This window comes from Oncorhynchus mykiss, chromosome 7 (genome assembly GCF_057628025.1).
Source record: "Oncorhynchus mykiss isolate SJ-2025 chromosome 7, ASM5762802v1, whole genome shotgun sequence".
Classification (NCBI taxonomy): Eukaryota; Metazoa; Chordata; class Actinopteri; order Salmoniformes; family Salmonidae; genus Oncorhynchus; species Oncorhynchus mykiss.
The window spans coordinates 26,328,747-26,344,805 of NC_143028.1; positions in this window are offsets into that span (position 1 = coordinate 26,328,747).

A 16,059-nucleotide genomic window follows, 5' to 3' on the forward strand; every position below is an offset into this window, starting at 1 on the left:
GCTGCATAATAAAATGGACGAACTAAAAGCATGCATATTCTACCAACGGGACATTAAAAACTGTAATATCTTATTTTTCACAGAGTAGTGGCTGAACGATGACATGAATAACATACAGCTGGCGGGTTATACACTGTAACGGCAGGATAGAATAGCAGCCTCTGGTAAGACAAGGGGTGGCGGTCTATGTATATTTGTAAACAACAGCTAGCTAGTGCATGATATCTAAGGAAGTATTGAGGTATTGCTCGCCTGAGGCAGAGTATCTCATGATGAGCTGTAGACCACACTATCTCCCGAAAGAGTTTTTAATCTACATTCTTCGTAGCTGCCTATTTACCACCACAAACCGATGCTGGCACTAAGACCGTGAGCTGTACATGGCCATAAGCAAACAGGACAACACTCCTAGTGGGTGGGGACTTTAATGCAGTGAAACTGAATACCATTTTACCTAATTTCTACCAGCATGTTAAATGTGCAACCAGAGGGGAAAAAAACTGTAGACTACCTTTACTACACACACAGATATGTGTACAAAGCTCTCCCCTGCCCTCCATTTGGCAAATCTGACCATAATTCCACCCTCCTGATTCCTTCTTACAAGCAAAAATTAAAGCATGAAGCACTAGTAACTCCGACAATAAAAAAGTGGTCAGATGAAGCAGATACTAAGCTACAGGACTGTTTTGATTGCACAGACTGAAATATGTTCCGGGATTCTTCTAATGGCATTGAGGAGTACACCACATCAGTCACTTGCTTCATCAATAAGTGCATCGATGACATCGTCCCCACAGTGACTGTACGTACATACCACAACTAGAAGCCATGGATCACAGGCAACATCCGCACTGAGCTAAAGGGTAGAGCTGCCGCTTTCAAAGGAGAAGTGTATAAGAAATCCCACTATGCCCTCCGACGAACCATCAAACAGGCAAGGCATCAATACAGGGCTAAGATCAAATCGTACTTCACCGGCTACCAGGATGTGCACTCAGAGCATGCGCTGACCAACTGGCATGTGTCTTCACTCACATTTTCAACCTCTCGCTGTTTGAGTCTGTAATACCGACATGCTTAAGCAGACCACCATAGTCCCTGTGCACAAGAATACTAAGGAAACCTGCCTAAATGACTACCGACTTGTAGCACTCACGTCTGTAGCCATGAAGTGATTTGAAAGGCTGGAAATGGCTCATATCAACATCATTATCCCAGAAACACTAGACCCACTCCTATTTGCATACCACCTCAACAGATCTACAGATGTTGCAATCTCTATTGCACTCCATACTGCCCTTTCACACCTGGACAAAAGGAACATCTATGTGAGAATGTTATTCATTGACTACAGCTCAGCGCTCAACACTATAGTGCCCTCAAAGCTTATCACTAAGCTAAGGACCCTGGGACTAAATACCTACCTCTGCAACTGGATCCTGGACTTCCTGACAGGCCAGCCTCAGGTGGTGAGGGTAGGTAACAACACATCCACCACGTTGATCGTCAACTCGGGGGCCCCTCAGGGTGCATGCTCAGTCCCCTCCTGTACTCCCTATTCACTCATGACTGCACAGCCAGGCACGAATCCAACACCATCATTAAGTTTGCCGATGACACAACAGTGGTAGGCCTGATCACCGACAAGACAGACAATAGGGAGGAGGTCAGAGACCTGACCGCGTGGTGCAAGGCCTACCACTTAAAGAGCTGCAAAACCTGGACCCATACAAATCAGCTGGGCTTGACAATCTGGACCCTCTATTTCTGAAAATATCCGCCGCAACCCCTATTACCAGCCTGTTCAACCTCTCTTTCGTATCGTCTGAGATCCCCAAGGATTGTAAAGCTGCCGCGGTCATCCCCCTCTTCAAAGGGGGAGACACCTTGAACCCAAACTGTTACAGACCTATATCCATCCTGCCCTGTCTATCTAAGGTCTTCGAAAGCCAAGTTAACAAACACATCACTGACCATCTCGAATCCCACCGTACCTTCTCCGCTGTGCAATCCGGTTTCCGAGCCGGTCACGGGTGCACCTCAGCCACGCTCAAGGTACTAAACGATACCATAACCGCCATCGATAAAAGACAGTACTGTGCAGCTGTCTTCATCGACCTGGCCAAGGCTTTCGACTCCGTCAATCACCATATTCTTATTGGCAGATTCAGTAGCCTCGGTTTTTCTAATGACTGATTTGCCTGGTTCACCAACTACTTTGCAGAGTTCAGTGTGTCAAATCGGAGGGCATGTTGTCCGGTCCTCTGGCAGTCTCTATGGGGGTACCACAGGGTTCAATTCTCGGGCCGACTCGTCTCTGTATATATCAATGATGTTGCTCTTGCTGCGGGCGATTCCCTGATCCACCTCTACGCAGACAACACCATTCTGTATACTTCTGGCCCTTCCTTGGACATTGTGCTATCTAACCTCCTAACGGGCTTCAATGCCATACAACACTCCTTCCGTGGCCTCCAACTGCTCTTAAATGCTAGTAAAACCAAATGCATGCTTTTCAACCGTTCGCTGCCTGCACCTGCTCGCCCGGCTAGCATCAACACCCTTGATGGTTCCGACCTAGAATATGTGGACATCTATAAATACCTAGGTGTCTGGCTAGACTGTAAACCCTCCTTACAGACTCATATCAATCATCTCCAAGCCAACATCAAATCTAGAGTCGGCTTTCTATTTCGCAAAAAAGCCTCCTTCACTCACGCCGCCAAACTTACCCAGTAAAACTGACTATCCTACCGATCCTCGACTTCGGTAATGTCATCAAAAGGTTCTACAGCTGCACCATCAATAACATTTTGACGGGTTGCATCACTGCCTGGTATGGTAACTGCTCAGTCTCTGACCGCAAAACACTACGGAGGGTAGTGCATAAGACCCAGTACATCACTGAGGCCAAGCTTCTTTCCATTCAGGACCTCTATAACTGGCTGTGTCAGAGGAAGGCCCTAAAAACTGTCAAAGACTCCTGCCACCCTAGTCATACACTGTTCTCTCTGCTACCGCAAGACAAGCAGTACGGAGCGCCAAGTCTAGGTCCAAGCGGCTTCTAAACAGGTTCTACTCCCAAGCCATAAGACTCCTGAACATCTAATCAAATAGCTACCCAGACTATTTGCATTGCCCCGTCCCCCCTCTGTTACTCTGCTGCTACTCTCTGTTATTATCTATGCATAGTCACTTTAATTAACAACTCTACCTACATGTACATATTACCTCAATTACCTTGTCTTACCAGTTTCCCCCCACATTGACTCTTGCACCAGTACCCCCTCTATATGGCCTCGCTATTGTTATTTTTCTGCTGCTCTTTAATTATTTGTTACTTTTATTTCTTTTTTTAGGTAGTTAAAAACTTCTTATGGCAGCAATCCCTTTAACGGGATGATATGAAAACAGCCAAATTTAAAACATCAAAAATCTCATAATTAAAAGTCCTCAAACATACATGTATCTTATACCGTTTTAAAGGTAGTCTTGTTGACACCACAGTGTCCGATTTCAAATAGGCTTTACGGCGAAAGCACCACAAACAATTATGTTAGGTGACCACCAAACCACAATAAAAACAGCCATATTCCCAGCCAAAGAGGAGTCACAAAAGCACAAATAGAGATAAAATCAATCACTAACCTTTGATGATCTTCACCAGATAACACTCATAGGACTTCATATTTATCAAAATATGAGTTTACATTGGCGCGTTACATTCACTAGTTCCAAAAACATCCAGTGATTTTGCATAGCCACATCATTCAAACAGAAATACTCATCATAAATGTAGATGATAATACAAGTTATACACATGGAATTATAGATATACCTGTCCTTAATGCAACCGCTGTGTCTGAATTCAAAAAAACATTACGGAATAAGCAAATAATAATCTGAGACGGCGCTCAGAAGAAATAGTCACAATTGCCGCCATGTTGGCGTCAACATAAACAAGAAATTACATGATAAATATTCCCTTACCTTTGATGATCTTCATCAGAAAGCACTCCAGGAATCCCAGGTCCACAATAAATGTTTGTTTTGTTCGATAATGTCCGTTGTTTATGTCCAAAAACCTCCATTTGTTAGCGCGTTTGGTATACATACCCAGACGCTCATTCTGGTCAGCGTTACGTCGGACAAAACTTCAAAAAGTTATATTACAGGTCGAAGAAACATTTCAAACTGAGTACAGAATGAATCATTAGGATGTTTTTAACATATAGCTTCAATAAAAGTTCCAACCGGAGTATTCCTTTGTGTCTTGATGAGCAATGGAACACAAGTGGGAATGCGAGTGATCAGAAAATGGCTGACTGATAGATTCTGCTCTTATTCAGTCCCACAACACAGTAGAAGTCTCATTCACATTTCTATAGACAGTTGACATCGAGTGGAAGCCCTAGGAAGTGCAACATCATTAATATATCAAGGGGGTTTCAATGGGGACCTTGGTGAATACATACCAAGCTCAGATTTCTCACTTCCTATTTTGATTTCTCCTCAGAATTGTTCCTGCCATATGAGTTCTGTTATACTCACAGACATCATTCAAACAGTTTTAGAAACTTGAGTGTTTTCTATCCAATACTAATAATAATATGCATATATTAGCAATTGAGACGGAGGAGCAGGCCGTTTACTTTGGGCAACTTATTCATCCAAGCTACTCAATACTGCCCCCAAGCCATAAGAAGTTTTAAGGGCTTGTAAGTAAGCATTTCCCTGAAAGGTCTACACCTGTGTATTCGGCGCATGTGACAATTAAAATGTAATTTGATTTGATTAATATGCTTTTAAGCCACATATTTGGAGATTGCAGTGACAACATAACATTCTAAAATGGTAGCTGTCCATGGTGCTGATATGTGTCTCTGTACAAATGGCAACATAAAGCTTCCTTTGACCTAGCTTTTTGTTCAAACTCACCTGTTTAGTATTATAGGGATTCTAGTGAGTAGACTGGACCCTGGTTTTATCGACACACAATCTGACACACAGTGCTATATTTGTACTGTATAGTGTCCAAGTAACACACTTTAAGCTATTTGACCTCAGTGAAAGTCCAGTAACAGTCCATATTATTCAGAGCCCCATAAAATGACCACATACGGTGGGGCAAAAAAGTATTTAGTCAGCCACCAATTGTGCAAGTTCTCCCACTTAAAAATATGAGAGGCCTGTAATTTTCATCATAGGTACACTTCAACTATGACAGACAAAATGAGAAAAAAAATCCAGAAAATCACATTGTAGGATTTCTTATGAATTTATTTGCAAATTATGGTGGAAAATAAGTATTTGGTCAATAACAAACGTTTATCTCAATATACTGTGGTACAGGTATGCCTGGAAAAGAGGTAGGTGTTTGTTTAATTGTAGCAAACGGCTGCTGCTTGTCTCACGCTTGCTTGCTCATTATTGTCAGTGATAGCAGTTCAAGTCACATTTGTTTTCAGTTTATTCCATGTGTTTTGGATAGTGTCAGATGGGGGTCCAAATAGTAGGCTATAGCGACACCAACCTTTATGTGTGTACTTGGTCAGGTTGAGGTCAAGTCTGAAAGCACCATTGCATTGTTGTGAGTGAACCATCTCAGATGTAGAACTGAGAACGTCTTGTATACTCCAGCTTGTCAATGTTTTGTAAGGAAAACTTACACTGCAGGTTAGGAGTCTGAGGTTTTAAGGTTAGGAAAAGGGTTAGCGAAAATGCTCTCCTAACCTACTACGAAAATCACGTTTTATCGAAGTGGAGTGAAGAGTGTGTCCCACTTCCAGACAGCATGAAACCTATATTCCTCTTCATGACCAGTAGATGGCAAACAGTAGGAAGTTTACATACACTTAGGTTGGAGTCATTAAAACTCATTTTTCAACCGACTCCACAAATTTCTTGTTAACAAACTCTAATTTTGGTTAGTCGGTTAGGACATCTACTTTGTGCATGACACAAGTCATTTTTCCAACAATTGTTTAGACAGATTATTTCACTTATAATTCACTGTATCACAATTCCAGTGGGTCAGAAGTTTACATACACTAAGTTGACTGTGCCTTTAAACAGCTTGGAAAATTCCAGAAAATGATGTCATGGCTTTAGAAGCTTCTGGTAAGCTAATTGACATAATTTGAGTCAATTGGAGGTGTACCTGTGGATGTATTTCAAGGCCTACCTTCAAACTCAGTTGCTTGACATCATGGGAAAATCAAAATAAATCAACCAAGACCTCAGAATCTTTTTTTTACCCCTCTACAAGTCTGGTTCATCCTTGGGGGCAATTTCCAAATGCCTGAAGGTACCACGCTCATCTGTACAATCAATAGTAAGCAAGTATAAACACCATGGGTGTCAGGACCCGGTTACGAACTCGGGTCTCCGGTGTGAGAAACAGTCACTTAGTAAACTGAGCCACTAATAGTCGGCAGAACCCAGAAGATGAGGCAGACACAGCAGTACTAGAGACGGTGATTTAATAAAGAAAAAAGGAAAAGATCTTCAGGCAAAAATATAAATCCACAACATCAAAAGTAATTTCAAGAGAAAAAATGTATATCCTCCAAGACACAAGGAAAATCCACAAAGTGGTAAGAACAGCAGGGAAAAAAAACAAACCTCAAAAGAATAATCAAAAATAAACAAGAACAAAACCAGAGTACCTCAAGAAAATCCAACTAGAGAAACAAAAGTTCACAGCATGGCTGGGGCTGGGTGCTAACATACAAACACAGAGCAAAGAACTGAGGAACACTAAGGGTTTAAATACATTCAAGGGAAATGAGGCACAGGTGCAACTAATAACTAGAACAAGGGAAAAACAAAAGGGTCAAAAAAGCACAATGGGGGCATCTAGTGACCAAAACCTGAACAATCCTGGCCAAATCCTGACAGAATCCCCCCCCTAGGAACGGCTCCTGACGTTCCTACCAGCCTTCTCAGGGTGGAGGACCCTGAACTGACGAATGAGGTCAGGGTCCAGTATGTCTTTGGCAGGAACCTAGGAGCGCTCCTCAGGACCGTAGCCTTCCCAGTCCACCAGATACTGCCAGGACCGCTGCACCCGGTGGGAATCCAGTATCCGATGGACGGTATAAGCCGACTGGCCTGCGATGACACGGGTTTAGGGGGAGGTCTGCCTGCCGGGATAAGGGGAGGAAAAACAACAGGTTTTAATAAAGAAATGAAATTAATCTTATGGGATCTGGGTAAGTGCAGGCGATAAGTAACGGGATTCACTCTCCTGGCAACCTTAAAGGGACCAATGTATTTCTGGGACAGCTTGCGAGACTCCACCCATAGCGGTAAGTTCTTAGTTGAGAGCCAGACTCTCTGGACGAGGCGCAGTGTAGGCCCGGGACGGCAACTTCTATTGGCTTGTCGTTGGTACCGCTGTGAGGAACGCAGAAGATTAAGACGGGTCTTCTTCCACGTAAGCCGACAGCGTCTGATGAACCTCAAGGCTGAAGGCACTCTGACTTCTGCCTCCTGGTCCGGGAACAATGGAGGGGCATAGCCAATAGATAAAGGGTAAAGGAGTCCTTGAAGGCGGAGGTGAGGCGATTTTCCCTGGCAGCACACGGGACAGGCCTTGACGAAAGTGGCAACGTCTTCTTTTATGGTGGGCCACCAGAACTTTCCCTGGATGAACTCCAAGGTGCGACCTACGCCCGGGTGACAGGTGATGCGAGAGGAGTGCCCCCACAGAAGGACCTGGGTCCTCGCTGCCTTGGGAACAAACAACCGATTGGCAGGACCGCCTTTAAGACCCGGTTCGATGGCTTGAGCTCGTTTCACGGTATCCTCAACTTGCCACGAGATCGGAGCCATGATCTTAGCGGCAGGAAGGGCAGGCATGTCAGTATCTTCTCGAATGGCTCGAATGGCATAGACTCGTGACAAGGCGTCCGGTTTGAGATTCTTCGACCCGGGTCTATAGGTGAGGATAAACTGGAATCGATTGAAGAAAAGAGACCATCGAGCTTGTCTGGAGTTCAACCGCTTCGCCTGCTGGGTATACTCCAGATTTTTGTGGTCCGTAAGAACTTGAAACGGTTGAGAAGCCCCCTCGAGCCAGTGTCTCCATTCCTTCAATGCCATCTTAACCGCTAGGAGTTCACAATCCCCCACATCGTAGTTCCTCTCGGCTGGGGTAAGCCGGTGAGAGAAGAAAGCGCAAGGGTGAAGCTTCTTGTCTTCACCCCTCTGAGACAGGACAGCGCCAACACCAACCTCTGATGCGTCTACCTCCACCACAAAAGGTTCATCCACAGTCGGTAGTGTCAGGATGGGAGCAGAGAGGATGCGTTGCTTGAGTCCTTGGAAGGCCGTCTCAGCTTCTTTTCCCCACAGAAACCTTGCGTTGCCACCCTTGGTTAAAGCTGAGAGAGGGGCTGCCACTAAGCTGAAGTTCTTGATGAACTTGCGGTAAAAGTTTGTGAAGCTCAGGAAACGCTGAACTTCCTTAACGGACTTGGGGGTGGGCCAATCTGCTACCGCCCCTACCTTCCTGGGGTCCATCTGGACTCGACCGGGTTCCACTACAAATCCCAGGAATTGTACTCGGGAGGAATGAAATTCACATTTTTCCGGCTTAACGTACAAATGGCTGTCTAGTAGGCGTTTGAGTATTTGTCTGACATAATTAGTGTGTTCTTGAAGGGAGCTCGAAAAGATGAAGATGTCATCCAAGTAAACGAACACGAAGATGTTAAGCATATCCCTAAGCACATCGTTAATGAGCGCTTGGAACACAGCCGGGGCGTTTGTCAGGCCGAAGGGCATCACCAAGTATTCATAGTGACCAGTAGGCGTGCTGAAAGCGGTCTTCCACTCGTCACCGGGTCTGATCCGCACAAGATGGTATGCGTTCCGCAGGTCAAGCTTAGTGAAGACAACTGCTTCCTGGAGCAGCTCAAAGGCTGTGGCCATAAGGGGTAGCGGGTAGCGGTTACGAACGGTTATGGCATTGAGTCCCCGGTAGTCGATGCAAGGACGTAATCCACCGTCTTTTTTGGCCACAAAGAAAATCCCTGCTCCCGCCGGCGAGGTGGATGGACGCATGAGGCCTGCTGCCAGAGCGTCCTTGATGTAGGTATCCATAGCAGCTCGTTCGGAAGGAGATAGGGAAAAGATCTGACCCCTGGGGGGGGGCAGGTGCCTGGAAACAGGTCGATGGGGCAATCGTAAGGTCTATGGGGTGGTAGCATGGTGGCCCTCTGTTTGCTAAATACCGGTTTGAGGTCATGGTAACACTCGGGAACTCGGGACAGGTCGATGGATTCTAGAGACTCGGGAGGAGAACTCGGGGAACTCGGGAAGATACAAGTGGCTTGGCACGTAGGACCCCACTGCTTGATAGTGCCCACAGACCAGTCGATGTGAGGGTTATGGCTGTGAAGCCAGGGGTATCCAAGGATGAGAGGGAACTCGGAACAGGAGATCAGATGAAAGTTCATCACTTCCTGGTGTTGGGAAGGGGGTAGTGACACGAGTGACAAGTCCAGATCCCAAAGGACTTCCATCCAACGTAGTAACCCTCATGGGGTCACTTAGAGGTTCAGAGGGAACGCCATTCTCCTTCGCCCAGACACCATCCATGAAGTTACCTGCGGCTCCAGAGTCTACCAAGGCTTGAAGGGGAAGCTCGTGGTTGTCCCAGGAAAGGGTGACTGGAATGAGTAGGCAGGAGTTGGATGGATGGGAGGAGGTTATGTTTCCCGTTACAGTCCTCCCAGGCCTGCACGGGACAGTACGTGTCCCTGGAGCCCGGGACACGTGGAGCAGAAATGGCCCGGTTTGGCGCAATATAGATGCATCGCTCCCTCATGCGTCCAATCTGCATGGGTTCCGGTGGAGCCAGCGAGGATAAAGGTGGAGACTCGGAGCTGGGACCGATAGGAGCTAGGGTGAGAGGTCTACGGTTGAGATCTCTCTCTCTCAGACGCTGGACTATGCGCGAGGCCAACTTGATCAGGGACGCGAGGTTGTCCGGTGGTTCCCGAGTGGCCAGTTCATCTTGGATGGTGTCGGAAAGACCCTTCAAAAAGCACACTGTGAGCGCCTCGTCGTTCCAGCCACTCGCTGCTGCCACCGTGCGGAACTGGATGGCATAGTCCGTCACGTTGCTCCGACCTTGGCGGAGAGTCAGGAGCTGTTTTGCTGAGTCAGGGCCGCTGGTAGGACCTTGAAACACTCGCTTGAATTCTTCAGCAAAGGTAGAGTAGCTGGCACAGCAGGGACTTTGGGCATCCCACACAGCAGTAGCCCAGGCTAGGGCTTTTTCCGACAGCAGGGTGATGATATATGCGATCTTGGACCGGTCGGTGGGAAACGACGAGAGTTGCAGCTCGAAGGAGAGAGAACATTGGGTGAAAAACCCCTTACAAGCACTCGGATCACCTGAGAACCGTTGGGGAGGCGGCAGACGAGGTTCAGCCAGGGGGTTAACTGCCACGGGCACTTGAATCTGATGTACTGGGGCAGGAGCGGTTGCCGGGGAAAGTCGATCAGATATCTGCTTTATGGAAGTCAGCATCTCCGACAGAAGTTGAGAATGTCTAGCCATTAAGGCCTCTTGCTGAACCAGAGCAGCTTCGTGGCGTTGGACAGTCCCCTCGTGGTGGGACAGCATGGAAAAAAGGTCCTGGGTACTGGCTGCCTCTTGGTTCATTTTGTTGGCTCTGTGTTTCTGTCAGGACCCGGTTACGAACTCGGGTCTCCGGTGTGAGAAACAGTCACTTAGTAAACTGAGCCACTAATAGTTGGCAGAACCCAGAAGATGACACAGACGGTGATTTAATAAAGAAAAAAGGAAAAGTTCTTCAGGCAAAAATATAAATCCACAACGTCAAAAGTAATTCAAAGAGAAAAAATGTATATCCTCCAAGACACAAGGAAAATCCACAAAGTGGTAAGAACAGCAGGGAAAAAACAAACCTCAAAAGAATAATCAAAAATAAACAAGAACAAAACCAGAGTACCTCAAGAAAATCAAACTAGAGAAACAAAAGTTCACAGCATGGCTGGGGCTGGGTGCTAACATACAAACACAGAGCAAAGAACTGAGGAACACTAAGGGTTTAAATACATTCAAGGGAAATGAGGCACAGGTGCAACTAATAACTAGAACAAGGGAAAAACAAAAGGGTAAAAAAAGCACAATGGGGGCATCTAGTGACCAAAACCTGAACAATCCTGGCAAAATCCTGACAATGGACCACGCAGATGTAATACCATTCAGGAAGGAGACGCGTTCTGTCTCCTAGAGATGAACGTACTTTGGTGCGAAAAGAGCAAATCAATCACAAAACAACAGCAAAGGACCTTGTGAAGATGATAAAGGAAACATGTACAAAAGTATCTATATCCACAGTAAAACGAGTCCTATATCGACATAATCTGAAAGGCTGCTCAGCAAGGAAGAAGCCACTGATCCCAAACCGCCATAAAAGCCAGACTACGGTTTGCAACTGCACATGTAGACAAAGATCGTACTTTTTGGAGAAATGTCCTCTGGTCTGATGAAACAAAAATAGAACTGTTTTGCCATAATGACCATCATTATGTTTGGAGGGAAAAGGGGGAAGCTTGCAAGCCAAAGAACACCATCCCAACTGTGAAGCACGGGGGTGGCAGCATCATGTTGTGGGGGTGCTTTGCTATTCACAAAATAGATGGCCACATGAGGAAGGAAAATGATGTGGATATATTGAAGCAACATCTCAAGACATCAGTTAAGTTAAAGCTTGGTCGCAAATGGGTCTTCCAAATGGAAAATGACCCCAAGCATACATCCAAAGTTGTGGCAAAATGGCTTAAGGACAACAAAGTCAAGATATTGGAGTAGCCATCACAAAGCCCTGACCTCAATCCTATAGAAAATTTGTGGGCAGAACTGAAATAGCGTGTGCGAGCAAGGATGCCTATAAACCTGACTCAGTTGCACCAGCTCTGTCAGGAGGCATGGGCCAAAATTCACCCAATTTATTGTGAGAAGCTTGTGGAAGGCTACCTGAAATGTTTGACCCAAGTTAAACAATTTAAATGCAATGCTTCCAAATAATAATTGAGTGTAATGTAAACTTCTGACCCACTGGGAATGTGATGAAAGAAATAAAACCATTCTCTCTACTAATAAAACCATTCTCTCTACTATTATTCTGACATTTCACATTCTTAAAATAAAGTGGTGATCCTAACTGACCTAATACAGGGAATTCTTACTGGGATGAAATGTCAGGAATTGTGAAAAACTGAGTTTAAATGTATTTGGCTAAGGTCTATGTAAATTTTTAACTTCAACTGTATATATTTTCCACACTCTTCCATGCAGATAGTGGCAACAGGTGGATACTTTCAGATCAGGGTTTGAGTCAATTCCTTTTTAATTAAATAAATTCCAATTCCAATTTTCCTCAATGGTTCTCTATAATGTTTCCATCCACAGTTTTATATGCGTAAAGTCATGGCATATAAAACAAATTCACGACAGGTGTAATAAAAACATGAAGTGTCGATACAAGTTCATGAATGTCGACAGACAATTTGTTCTTTCGACATGGTGGGATATTTTTGGTCTGTAAAATTAATTATGCGACAATTACAGTGGAAACTCCGTTATGTCTAAATATTGATATAATAAACCATCATGTTGAAGTAAACTTGGAGTCATGTGAGGATATGCTATGTGGTACGACGACTACGATGTGGAAAAGCAATGAGTTTATAGGCAGATGAAATAAATTATGTTAATCTTAATGGTGATGAAGTGATAGACAGTGATCAGCTTGATGATAATTTCCAATACATTTTGGGTTTTTTATTTTAATGCTGGTGTCATGATGATTGATGCTTGGCTATCAATTATCTACATCTCATCAAAACCTAGTCTGCCACTTTATCGGTGAACTGTTGTCTAGAGAGCTTGCACCAAAACCAGATTGGGCAAGTTTGTGGCAAAACCATCAGTAGAGTTAAAATGTGATGGATCGCATTGAACTTCTGCTCTTTTTTCGGACCCATGTAAACTAAAGCACAAAAAATGTTTGTATGTGCACTACATCATCACTCACAGCATTTTATCCGCAACAAGTCAGTTTGATGGAAAATGGGAGCAACAGTGCCATAATGGCTTTAAAATGAACTAATTTCTTTTTTACTTTAACTTAAGTGATGCATGACGTCCATCATGCATGCATCTTAGGATGTTGCTTGTGACATAATCCATGTTTTTAACATGTGCAAAGGGTGTCAATGCAGACAAGTGAGATCATTACACTGATTTGCGTCACATTTGAATGCAATAATTGATGCATAGAGTAGACACTGGATATTACACATGTAAACATCAAATCAACCAAATAACCAATCAATCAAACTTTATCGAAATATCTATTCTCTGTATCATCCCTGGGATCTTGCAGTTTATTTTCACAGTTCTTGTCAGTCCATTTTTGTTGTTTGGTACTCGGGTTACTGTACCAACAGATCACAGAATAGGTCAAAATGAACTCAAGGATCTGTAAAATAGTAATCGATATTAAAATAGGTTTGCTTATCAATGGTGTGAAATGTGCCAGCTCAAAACGTTATTGTAAAGAAAGTTATTGCAGAGAAAGAGAAAGTAACACAAAATAGGAACCTATATCAAGAATGAGATGAGTAATGTCAGCAGCGATATGAATTTGTTTGGAGGCACCAGCCGGAGAGCTTTCTCCTTGAGAGTAAGACATCAGCTAAGCAGGCAATATAGTGGGATTACACCTGACACTCCGCTGGTGGGTCCTAATCACTTCCTTGTCTTCCCAGTAAGAAGCTTATGAAGTTATTCCTCACTAATCATTTCACTTGTTTTTTTCACATATTTGAATGCTGTCCTCAAATATGAAAACCAGTGCAATCCCCCTGCACCCTATTGTGAGTGTGACTTAAACTGCACCAAGCTGTTGCATTTAATTGTCTTTTACAGTAATTTTCCACATGGTCTTTGCTTTGTTTGGATTGTTTGTTTGGAAAGTCAACACCATTATCTAGACAGGAAGGAAAGTCTGCTTTGCAGCAGGGTCCAAATAAGTGCCAACAGCTTAGTATAATTATTAGATAACATTTGTGGGTATTGGAGCTAATATGTTTTCGAAATTAGGCAAGTTAAGAGGTTGACAATGTGGTGTTGTGTATGATTTTGGTTTTAAGTGACAATCAAGTCCTTATAAATGCAATAGCTTTGGACTATTTTGAATATTTTGAATGTGAGCTTGCAGTTATCAATGGTAGAAAAAGTGTTTGAAGTGAGATTACATCGTCTTATGTACGCAAGTAGGCGTCGGTCCTGTGTGACAGTCAAATGTCACACTATCTCACGATGATGAGACTGGTGATGCAATTTGCATGTGTTCAGGAGCCAACTGTATGTAAGCATCACTAATTTAGTTACTCTACTCAAATATGTGTTTGATTGAGGCACATTGGGGTGTGAGGAATTAATTCAGCTGACCCATTCAGCAGCTCTGGCAGTTTTAATCAGAGGCAGTTCGTCGAACAAAATAAAAAATGAACCAAATGAACTACTCAAGTAAGTACAACAGATTGGCCAAATCAATTAGCTATTGGCAGGAGTGAGAGATGTTTTGACCCCTTCTCCCGGGAAGCCCGACACAGAGGCACAGCTCCACAAATGTTATTTATATTTTCACTGCGATGTAGACAAATGGGGCACGTCTGTGTCACACTGAACAAAAACAGAGTTGGCGCTGTCAACTAATGAATTAGGCCTACTCATCAAAATAAATGGCAGAGAAGCTACCCCTTATTTGAAATTCTCTACCCTGTATTTATCCATTTCTGATTGCACTATTGTTGTGCTCAGACATGACGCACTGTTTTGCCCATGGATTCTGTAACACGAGCAAGTAATGACTTACATTAATTGTGTGCTTCATTGGTTATCTGTCTTCGGAAAATGTACCACATGTTTATAGTTAATTGGGAATCACATGAGGTGCAGACCATCTTTAATGTAGAGGCAAGTACAGGGGACAGAGAGCGTGTACAGTAGAGCAGAACGTCTGGTCTGGCAACTTTAAGATTACTAGAGAACAGATACTTCCTCATTGGCTGACAAAAGTCAACCCAGCAGGTGTTCAAGGTTTGTGGAGAATCTAATCTTGGAAAGGGATGAGGACAGAAGCTGCATCCAAAAATGTGTCCTGACCACATGTTGTCCGATAGAGATAAAAAGTCAATTTGGCTGATGAGGAAAGTTTTGTTCTGGCTATTAGGGAGTATTTATGTCCTACATAATTCAATGGATTCTGACATTTTTTCTAATTTCTATCGCTCTCATCCTCACCAATAATTTGCATAGAAATGAGTTAGTAAAGGAGATCATTCTGCATGATTAGGAGGATGCATGGGATGTTTGAATATGCAGTATGGCAAACAAACAAACAAACAAACAAACAAACAAGACTGATCTTATAATCAGGTTAAAACTAATCTACACTCACTTGCTTGTAGTGAGTGAGACCATGAGCATCTGATAATACAGAAAGAGGGCATTGCAGGACACAGAGACAGATTTTAAATTAACTTTGAGCTGCAGTCCGTTTCAAAAGACAGCACAATTATGAACGTGAAACTGAAATTAAATTAAGGGATTAAAGCTTACTGTACTGCTAGATAAAATGAGCCCCTAGGACTGTGAATGATATAAAACCTACTTAATTGTTTCTCTCCAAATGAAACTATTATAAGGTTAATTTAGATTTTGTGCCAGTACAGTAACAACAGAGGACATAATTCCTGTGGAAGATTCTACCTTCTGTCCTTTTCATGTGGTTTATAGCTTATTATTTTGTGGAAATGTGATAATAATGGAGAGACCAAGAGAAACGGATAAAAAAGAGCTCAATTTAAATAGCAGGCTCAAGCAGTCTTCTTTAGGCGTCTCTGATTCTTTGGAAAAGAGGTGCACAAGTTCAATTCTCTGCACGCAGGCACAGAAAATGATTAAATTGTTAAAAGTTTTCACATTCAAGCTGAACAAGCAAT